The sequence below is a fragment of the Saccopteryx bilineata genome, chromosome 4 (genome assembly GCF_036850765.1).
Source record: "Saccopteryx bilineata isolate mSacBil1 chromosome 4, mSacBil1_pri_phased_curated, whole genome shotgun sequence".
NCBI lineage: Eukaryota > Metazoa > Chordata > Mammalia > Chiroptera > Emballonuridae > Saccopteryx > Saccopteryx bilineata.
Window position 1 is genome coordinate 76,794,964 of NC_089493.1, and position 10,881 is coordinate 76,805,844.

The following is a 10,881-nucleotide window of genomic DNA, read 5'->3' on the forward strand; positions in this document are numbered from 1 at the left end:
TTTTATTCAGGGATAGAGAGAGAGTCAGAGAGAGGGATAGACAGGGACAGACAGAAAGGAATGGAGAGAGATGAGAAGCATCAATCATCAGTTTTTCATTGCGAGACCTTAGTTGTTCATTGATTGCTTTCTCATATGTGCCTTGACCGTGGGCCTTCAGCAGACCGAGTAACCCCTTGCTTGAGCCAGCGACCTTGGGTCCAAGCTGGTGAGGTTTTGCTCAAACCAGATGAGCCTGTGCTCAAGCTGGCGACCTCAGGGTCTTGAACCTGGGTCCTCGGCATCCCAGTTCGACGCTCTATCCACTGCGCCACCGCCTGGTCAGGCTATGTTACTCCATTCTTTTTTTTTTTTTTTTTTTTTAATTTTTATTTATTTATTTTTTACAGAGACAGAGAGTCAGAGAGAGGGATAGACAGGAACGGAGAGAGATGAGAAGCATCAATCATTAGTTTTTCATTGCGCATTGCAACACCTTAGTTGTTCATTGATTGCTCTCTCATACGTGCCTTGACCGCGGGCCTTCAGCAGACCGAGTAACCCCTTGCTGGAGCCAGCGATCTTGGGTTCAAGCTGGTGGGCTTTTCCTCAAATCAGATGAGCCCCGCACTCAAGCTGGCGACCTCAGGGTCTCGAACCTGGGTCCTCTGCATCCCAGTCCGACACTCTATCCACTATGCCACTGCCTGGTCAGGCTGTTACTCCATTCTTGTTGAATCCTTTCCCGTTATTCTTCCCACTGGAATTCTTTACATTCTTCATGACCTAGCTCAAGTAGCGCTTTTTTATATCTAATCGAGAGTTAATATCTCCTTCCTTTATTTTCCTATTACTTTTATTGCACATTGTGTCACTATTACACTTGTTTATCTTGTATTAAAATGAAGAGTGATGTGTGTATGTGTGTGTTTGCTCTACTGGACTATGAGCTTCTAATGGCAATGACTTTTCATTAGTTTTACTAATTTTATTCACTCAGTAATAAATGGAGTTAGCCACTGTCTTAAATGCCTTCACAAAGGCATTTAGTGGTTCTAGTCTACCAGGGAAGCTAGACATTAACAAATAATTACAAGTATTTTGAATATAATGATGAAGAAATACAGATTTTAACAGGAGCATATAATAGGGGACATAATTTAATATGGGGAATTAGAGAATGCTTTCTGGAAGAAGAAATGTTTAAACTGAATTCTAATCAATAGTAAGTAGCAAGGTGAAAGTGGGAAGGGAGTTGAAAAAGAGTATTTAAGAAATCAGCCCTGGCCGGTTGGCTCAGTGGTAGAGCGTCGGCCTAGCGTGCGGAGGACCCGGGTTCGATTCCCGGCCAGGGCACACAGGAGAAGCGCCCATTTGCTTCTCCACCCCTCCACCGCGCTTTCCTCTCTGTCTCTCTCTTCCCCTCCCGCAGCGAAGGCTCCATTGGAGCAAAGATGGCCCGGGCGCTGGGGATGGCTCTGTGGCCTCTGCCTCAGGCGCTAGAGTGGCTCTGGTCGCAACATGGCGACGCCCAGGATGGGCAGAGCATCGCCCCCTGGTGGGCAGAGCGTCGCCCCTGGTGGGCGTGCCGCGTGGATCCCAGTCGGGCGCATGCGGGAGTCTGTCTGACTGTCTCTCCCTGTTTCCAGCTTCAGAAAAAAAAAAAAAAAAAAAAAAAGAAATCTAAAACCAAAAAGAACAATGTGTTCTAAGTTCTGGAAAAAGTCACAGTTGTGGGGATTTAATGAGTGGGGAAGCACGTGGCATGATGTGAGGCTATTGAAGTAGGCAGGAACTTCTAAGTCTACTAAGAACTTATGATTTTATCCTGGGGGCAGTAGAAAGTCATTGGAGGTTTCAATAAAGGTAAGGAGGAGATCAGAACTATGATTTTAAAAGTGCACATTGACTGCAATATGAAGAATAGATAGGAAACGCAAGAGTTGGTGTGATGTGGGAAGGCTAGTTTTTCTGTGTGTGTAGCAGGAGGAGGATTTGTTTTGTGTGTTTGGTTTTGTAATAATACAGGCAAGAGACAATGGTAACTTATATCTTAGTTCTCTTCATCCCCTACGAGGTTGAGTACAGTGTTTGTTTCCAGAATAGTTCATAAATATTACTTGAACTGAAGTAAATTAATTGATTCATCACATGTAAACCCCAAGACACTACAAGGAAGTGTCAGGAAGGCATTTCAAACAATTGGGCATTGTTCTCCAGGTGACCTCCTTGGGTCTGTGTGTCTACAACCCAATTAATCTTGAGCAAACTATTCCTCCCTGAAGATTCTGTATCAGGAAGAAAAGGCTGTAACTGAAAGAAAAGGCCCGCCTCACTTTATAGGAAACTTCCCTGTAAATATCATTTGTTAAGTATTGGTGGAAATGACATTCCTTTCAGCTGTGAGGGGGGCACACTCATTTGCCAGTTTTTGCTTTATATGTTTTAAAGATGTTATTTATATGTATGTATAAATTTAGATTTTTTTTTCTCTCTGTTGAAATGACAGCTTAACAATTAAAAATTGCCTCTCTAAAATTTTTCTTCTCTACATTGTCTATTTTGTCTGGTATTAGAACAACATCAGGTTTGATTTGAATAGGATATGCATAGATTATCTTTTTCTTTTGAATTTTTATGTCTTCATATTATAGGTATATCTCTTGTAAGTGGAATATCGTTGGAATTTATTTTTAAGGAAGTCTTATACATCAGACTAAAAAGTTTTTGCTCAGCAAGAGAAACTGACATCAAAATAAACAGACAGCCAACTAAATGGGAAATGATATTTTCAAACAACAGCTCAGATAAGGGCCTAATATCTAAAATTTACAAAGAACTCATAAAACTCAACAACAAACAAACAAACAATCCAATAAAAAAATGGGAAGAGGACATGAACAGACACTTCTCCCAGGAAGAAATACAAATGGCCAACAGATATATGAAAAGATGCTCATCTTCATTAGTTATTAGAGAAATGCAAATCAGAACTACAATGAGATACCACCTCACACCTGTTAGATTAGCTATTATCAACAAGACAGGTAATAGCAAGTGTTGGAGAGGCTGTGGAGAAAAAGGAACTCTCATTCAGTGTTGGTGGGACTGTAAAGTAGTACAACCATTATGGAAGAAAGTATGGTGGTTCCTCAAAAAACTGAAAATAGAACTACCTTATGACCCAGCAATCCCTCTACTGGGTATATACCCCAAAACCTCAGAAACATTGATACGTGAAGACACATGTAGCCCCATGTTCATTGCAGCACTGTTCACAGTGGCCAAGACATGGAAACAACCAAAAAGCCCTTCAATAGAAGACTGGATAAAGAAGATGTGGCACATATACACTATGGAATACTACTCGGCCATAAGAAATGATGACATTGGATCATTTACAACAAAATGGTGGGATCTTGATAACATTATACAGAGTGAAATAAGTAAATCAGAAAAAAACAAGAACTACATGATTTCATACATTGGTGGGACATAAAAACGAGACTAAGAGACATGGACAAGAGTGTGGTGGTTACCAGGGGTGGGGAGAGGGAGGACGCGGGAGGGTAGGAGGGAGAGGGGAACGGGGAGGGGGAGGGACACAAAGAAAACTAGATAGAGGGTGACGGAGGACAATCTGACTCTGGGCGATGGGTATGCAACATAATAGAATGACAAGATAACCTGGACATGTTTTCTTGAATATATGTACCCTGATTTATTAATGTCACCCCATTAACATTAATAAAAATTTATTAAAAAAAGAACTTTGTTGAATAAAAGTGGGAGAATGGGCAAAAAAAAAGTCTTATAATCTTTGTTGTTAAATTTTAATATCTACACCATTTACATATAATATAGGAATTGATAAATCTACATTTACTTCTGCTTTCTAATAATTTGTCTTGTCTCATTTGTTCTGTTTCTTTTCTCTCATTTCTTGCCTTCCATTGAATCAAAAAGGTTATTATTAATTCAACATTCTTCTACTCTTCCTTGTGATTTTCTTTCTTTTTTTTTTTTCTGAAGCTGGAAACGGGAGAGACAGACAGACTCCCCCATGCGCCCGACCGGGATCCACCCAGCAAGCCCACCAGGGGTGACGCTCTGCCCACCAGAGGGCAATGCTCTGCCCTTCTGGGGCGTCGCTCTGTCACGACCAGAGCCACTCTAGCACCTGGGGCAGAGGCCAAGGAGCCATCCCCAGCGCCCGGGCCATCTTTGCTCCAATGGAGCCTCGGCTGTGGGAGGGGAAGAGAGAGACAGAGAGGAAGGAGAGGGGGAGGGGTGGAGAAGCAGATGGGTGCTTCTCCTGTGTACCCTGGCCGGGAATCGAACCCGGGACTTCTGCACGCCAGGCTGACGCTCTACCACTGAGCCAACCGGCCAGGGCCCCTTGTGATTTTCTTAAGTTTCTTAAATTTTATTTTTATTTTATTTATTCATTTTTAGAGAGAGAGACAGAAAGGGAGAGAGAGGAGAGGGAGAAGAGGGGAGGAGCTGGAAGCATCAACTCCCATATGTGCCTTGACCAGGCAAGCCCAGGGTTTCGAACCAGCGACCTCAGCATTTCCAGGTCAACGCTTTATCCACTGCGCCACCACAGTTTAGGCAGATTTTCTTAAGTTTATAATACACATTCTTGACTTATAATGTCTAATACATATTAGTACTTTTGTAACTTCATAGACAATGCTATGAGCCTAAAAAATATAAACTCCACTTGTTCCTTCTCTGACATTGGGATTACTGTCATGAATTCTCATTTGATATATAACTCAAGCTCCACATGACATTGTGTTTCTCACAGCCAGTAAACATTTAATGTCACACACACCTTTATTGCCGGTGCTCTTTATTCCCACGTGTGTTTCCAGGTTTCCATCAGGGATCATTTTCCTCCCACCTGAAAAGCTCTCTGTAGCATTTATTTTAGTGTATGTCTGCTGATTACAAATTCAATTTATTTTATCTGGATTTGTCTTTATTTCACCTTCACTTTTAAGGAATTTTTTTACTGGATATATTATAGAATGTTATCTTACCAGTTATTTTTTTAAAGCATCTTCATGATCTCACTCCAATGTCATCTGGCTACAACTACTTGCAAAATTATTATTATTTTTTTTTGTATTTTTCTGAAGTTGGAAACGGGGAAGCAGTCAGACAGACTCCTGCATGCGCCCGACCGGGATCCACCCGGCATGCCCACCGGGGGGTGATGCTCTGCCCATCTGGGGCGTTGCTCTGTTGCAACCAGGGCCATTCTAGCGCCTGAGGCAGAGGCCATGGTGCCATCCCCAGCGCCCGGGCCAACTTTGCTCCAGTGGAGCCTTGGCTGCAGGAGGAGAAGAGAGAGAAAGAGAGGAAGGAGAAGGGGAGGGGTGGAGAATCAGATGGGCGCTTCTCCTGTGTGCCCTGGCCAGGAATCGAACCCAGGACTCCTGCACGCCAGGCCGATGCTCTACCACTGAGCCAACCGGCCAGGGCCTCTATTTTTTTTTATTTTAGTATTTTTATTACACTGCATCTCATTTGTACACTGCTTGGAGTGTATAGTGCTTCCTGAATAGGAGACTTGATGTCTTTCAACAGTTTGAGGAAATTCTCAGTAATTACCTCTTGAAATGTTTCTTTTGCATCCTCCACTTCATCCCTTTACAGACTCCATTTACAGGTGTGCCTCTTAGCTTTTCTCTGTATTTTCCTACCTCTTTTCTTTCCATGATTTAGCCTCAATGTTTTATACTGTGTTTAGAATTATTCTAATCCCAACTCTCCTAAATTTTAAGTCTTGTCTTAATATTATATATGCAAACACAGCATATGTTTTAAGAATTTTATTCATCTTCCTGGATTATTCTCCTCCATAGTACTTGCCCATCAAAAATCTGGATTAGTTGCTCTCTAGACACAGCTAACATCATGGGATCACCACCATAAAATCATTAGCTCTTCCTCTCTTCTGTGCTGGTTCCCTCCAGTAGTGATTGGGTCCATGAAGGTGAAAAAAAATTTTTGAGACCTAGCATGTTTGAAAATATCTTTAATCTACTCTCATATTTAATGGATAATTTGGCTGGACATAGAGTTTTAGATTGGAAATTATTTTCCTTCAAAATTTTGAAGACATTGTTCACTATTCTTGTGGTTTCTAGTGATAGTTTGACAAAAGCAGATGCCATTCTGATTCTTGGTCATCTGAAAACAAACTGATTATTTTTCCTAATTTTTTAGAGCCTCTCATCATCTGTAGTAGTCATAAATTTGCCAATATGTTTTGTGCCACTATTTTCATCCATTATAGTGGGCACATAGGCCCTTTGGGTCTAAAAACTCATATCCTTCTGATAAAGGAAATTTTCTTTAATTTTCTCTTTAATAATTTCTCCTTTCATTTCTCTCTCTTTCTCTAATATGTTAAAAATATTGGATATTCCCATTATATATTTTTAAATAACAAACCCAAAACTTATCATCTTAAAACACAAACCATGTTATTTATTTATTTATTTATTTATTTATTTTACTTTAATTAAAAAAACATTATTTTACTTTAAATTTCCATCCTTCAGTACTGGTTATTTTGAAACTATTTTAAAATCATTTTTTAAGTTTTCAATTACAGTCGACATACAATATTATGTTATTTTCAGTTATACATCCCAGTGGTTAGACATTATATACGTAACTAACTTGTCATCCCAATAAATATTGTAGCCATCTGTCACTATACATAGTTATTAGAATATTATTGACTATATTCTCTATGCTGTACTTTACATCCCCATGACTATTTTGTTACTACCAATTGTACTTCTTAAGCCCTTCAACTTTTTTACCTAACCCCCAAACCCTTCTTCCATCTGGCAATCATTAAAATGTTCTTTGTATCTATGAGTCTGTTTCTGTTCTGCTTCTTCATTTATTAGATTTTTTAGATTCAATTGTTCATAGACATATTTATTGCCATTTTATTGCTCATATTTTTTATCTTTTTTTTTTCTTATTTTTCTTAAAGAAGGTTCTTTAGCATTTCATGTAATACTGGTTTGGTGGTGATGAACTCCTTTAGCTTTTTCTTGTCTCGGAAACTCTTTATCTGTCCTTTGATTCTAAATGATAGCTTTGTTGAGTAGAGTAATCTTGGTTGCAGATCCTTGCTTTTCATCACTATGAATATTTCTTGCCAGTAGCTTCTGGCATTCAAGGTTTCTGTTGAGAAATCAGCTGACAGTCTTATGGGAGCTCCTGTGTAGGTAACTGCTTTTCTTTCTTTTTCTTTTTAAGTTTTATTGGAACACAAACATACGCATTCATTCCATATGTCTTTTTTAAAAAAGACTTTATTCATTTCAGAGAGGAGAGGGAAAGAGAGAGAGAGAGAGAGAGAGAGAGAGAGAAGTTGGGATCAGGAAGCTTCAACTCCCATATGTGCCTTAACTGGGCAAACCCAGGGTTTCGAAACCTGTGACCTCAGCTTTCCAGGTTGATGGTTCATTCACTGTGCCACCACAGGTCGGGCCAGTAACTGCTTTTCTTTTGCTGCTTTTAAGATTCTCTCTTTGTCTTTAATCTTCTGCATTTGAATTATGATGTGTCTTAGTGTGGGCCTCTTTGGGTTCATCTTGTTTGAGACTTTCTGCACTTTCTGGACTTGAATGTCTATTTCCTTCACCAGATAAAGGAATTTTTCTGTCATTGTTTCTTCAAATAGGTTTTTCAATTTCTTGCTGTCTTCTCCTTCTGGCACCACCATGATGCAAATGTTGGCACACCTAAAGTTCTCCCAAAGGCTCTTTATACTATCTTCATATTTATGGATTTTTTTTTTTACTACTTTGATTAGATGCCTTTTGCATCTTATATTCCAAATGGCTGATTTGATCCTCTGCTTTATCTACTCCACTGTTGATTCCCTTTATGTATTCTTCATTTCAATTAACATAGTCTTCATTTCTGACTGGTTCTTTTATATGGTTTCTTTTTCCCCCTGTCTTATTAAGTAAGAGGCAGGGAGGGAGAGAGAGAGACTCCCGCATGTGTCTCAATGGGGATCCATCCGGCAACCCCCACCTAGGGCTGCTGCTCCATTGCTCAGCAACTGAGCTATTTTTACCACCTGAGGTGAGGTCCTAGAGCCATCCTCAGCACCCAGGGCCAACTTGCTCATATGAGCCATGGCTGAGGGAGGGGAAGAGAGAGAAAGAGTTAGAAAGAAAAAGAAGGGAGAGGGGTGTAGAAGTAGACAGTCGCTTCTCTTGTGTGCCCTGACTGGGAATCAAACCCAGGACTTTCACATGCTGGCCAATGCTTTATCACTAAGCCAACCAGCCAGGGCCTGTTTTATGGTTTCTAGTTCCATATTTATGTTTCCTATTTCTTTATTGAAGTTCTCCCTTAAATCCATTTACTCTCTCCCTAAGTTCATTGAGCATCTTTATAACCAGTGGTTTGAACTCTGCACCTAGTAGATTGCCTGTCTCCACTTCTCTTCCAGGGAATATTTTCTCATCTGGTAAAGGAAATAGAATAAGTCCAGGAAATGCAGAGAGTCCCAGACAAGATGAATCCAAAGAGGCTCACACTAAGATGAATTGTAATTCAAATACAGAAGGTTGAAGACAAAGAGAGAATCTTAAAACAGCAACAGAAAAGCAGTTAGTTACCCACACAGGACCTCCCATAAGACTATCATTGTTAAAAAGGAAAAAAAAAAGAGACTATCTAAAAAGGAAAAAAAAAAGACTATCAGTTGATTTCTCAACAGGAACTTTGCATGCCAGAAGCTATTGGTAAGAAATATTCAAAGTGAGGAAAAGCAAGGACCTATAACCAAGATTACTCTACCCAGCAAAGCTATCATTTATAATTGAAGGATAGATAAAGAGCTTCCTAGACAAGAAAAAACTAAAGGAGTTTATCACCATCAAACTAGTATTAGTTTGTTGAAATGTTAAAAAGTCTTCTTTAAGAAGAAGAAAAATAATATTTAAAAATAAGATAAAAAATATGAACAGCCTGACCAGGCAGTGGCGCAGTGGATAGAGCATCGGACTGTGATGCAGAGGACCCAGGTTCGAGACCCCAAGGTCGCCAGCTTGAGCGCGGGCTCATCTGGTTTGAGCAAAAAGCCCACCAGCTTGAACCCAAGGTTGCTGGCTCCAGCAAGGGGTTACTCGGTCTGCTGAAGGCCCGCGGTCAAGGCACGTATGAGAGAGCAATCAATGAACAACTAAGGTGTTGCAATGCGCAATGAAAAACTAATGATTGATGCTTCTCATCTCTCTCCGTTCCTGTCTGTCCTTGTCTATCCCTCTCTCTGACTCACTCTCTGTCTCTGTAAAAAATAAAAAATAAATAAAAAAAATATGAACAATAAAATGGAAATAAATACATATTTATGAACAATTGAATCTAAAAACAAAACAAAACAAATAAACAAGCAGAATAGGAAGAAAGTCATAGATACAGTCATATTTATTCTGTGGCATTAATTTTTCTTGAGGACTAGAAAAATGTCTAAAAAGGCTCATTAGGAGGTAATAATGAAAAAAAGATTGAGAACCAATGGCTATAAGGCAAAAAGTAATGGTCAGCTTGTCTTCATAAAGTCTAATTCAGGGGTTCTTAATTCTGGTGGCCCCTTTAAATCTTCCAAAGAGCTTTTTAAAAGCACTGATATTTAAATCTGGTTTCTGAGATTCTAATTTAATTGGTAAAATTCACACTTTTTTTTTTTTTAAACTCTGAGGAAATTTTAATTCGCAGACAGGTTTCAGAACCATTGAACCAGTCATTCTCAAAGACAAAAGGCTTCATTGCTTCCCCCAGGGAGAGGTGCTATACAAACTCACTTCTATTTTAGATGGGCTATTTGGCCTCACACCAGATAATAAAAAGCTGGATTTATTAGGAGGAAGCAGCAATGTCTAATTTCTGCGGGTTTTTTTTTTCCATTTTGTGACACATCATTTGAATGCAGAGGGTCTTTTATACTCATTTGGAAAACATGAGAAGGGAAAAAATGGTTGTAGTTATTCCTGAACTAGTACCCATAGTTAGCATTTTCTGCACAGATGCAAGTTGGAAATCATTTCTTATCTTCAGCTCCTAAAATTTTAAGTTCTTACTGAGTGAGTTTACAAAGCTCTTCAATGTATATATATAGTATCTTCTTTATCCTTCATATCTAGGGAAGCTCTAGTTGCCAGAGGGAGACTTTCACATAGACTGTTAAAGTTACAAATTAAATTAAAAAACAAACAAACTAAGAACATTAAACACTTTCTTATTAGAATGGGAAGGTGTCTTGGTCTGGGCTAAAGGACAGTGCCGTCAGATGATCATGACTGAATTCAGACATTAGATGGATCATCATGTATTTTTTCCTGAAATGTCACTTGGAATTGACAATGATATGGCTGTATTCTAATGAAGTGACCACATTTCCAGCTGAAAAGTCAAAATTATAATTTGTTAATTAACAAGGTTATCACTTTATATTTTCCTTTTATACATTTTCACAGTAAATGGCATTGACTTTGGTCAATTTATTTGGAGGTTCTAACTAAAAGGTGTAGATTGGTTTTCCTGATATTATATTGGGCCACACTGAGCACCTAGATTGAGGGGCAAGAGCAGAGATATTTTCAGACATTACTTGTGAAATTTCTTGAAGTATAAAAATGAAATTTCTAGGAAGTCCTCTTTGAAAAGGAGAGTCAGCATCAAATTGTACAAATTGACAAATGCTTACTTACACCTAGCTTGTCAACACTTTGTTGTTGATTTTGGCAGATACAGAAATGAGAAAAATCAAGTGTTTAAAGCTATCAGTAGAGACAAGGGTAGATTTGAGATGCAGCGATAGATAAAATGTGGATCTAAGTAGGTTTA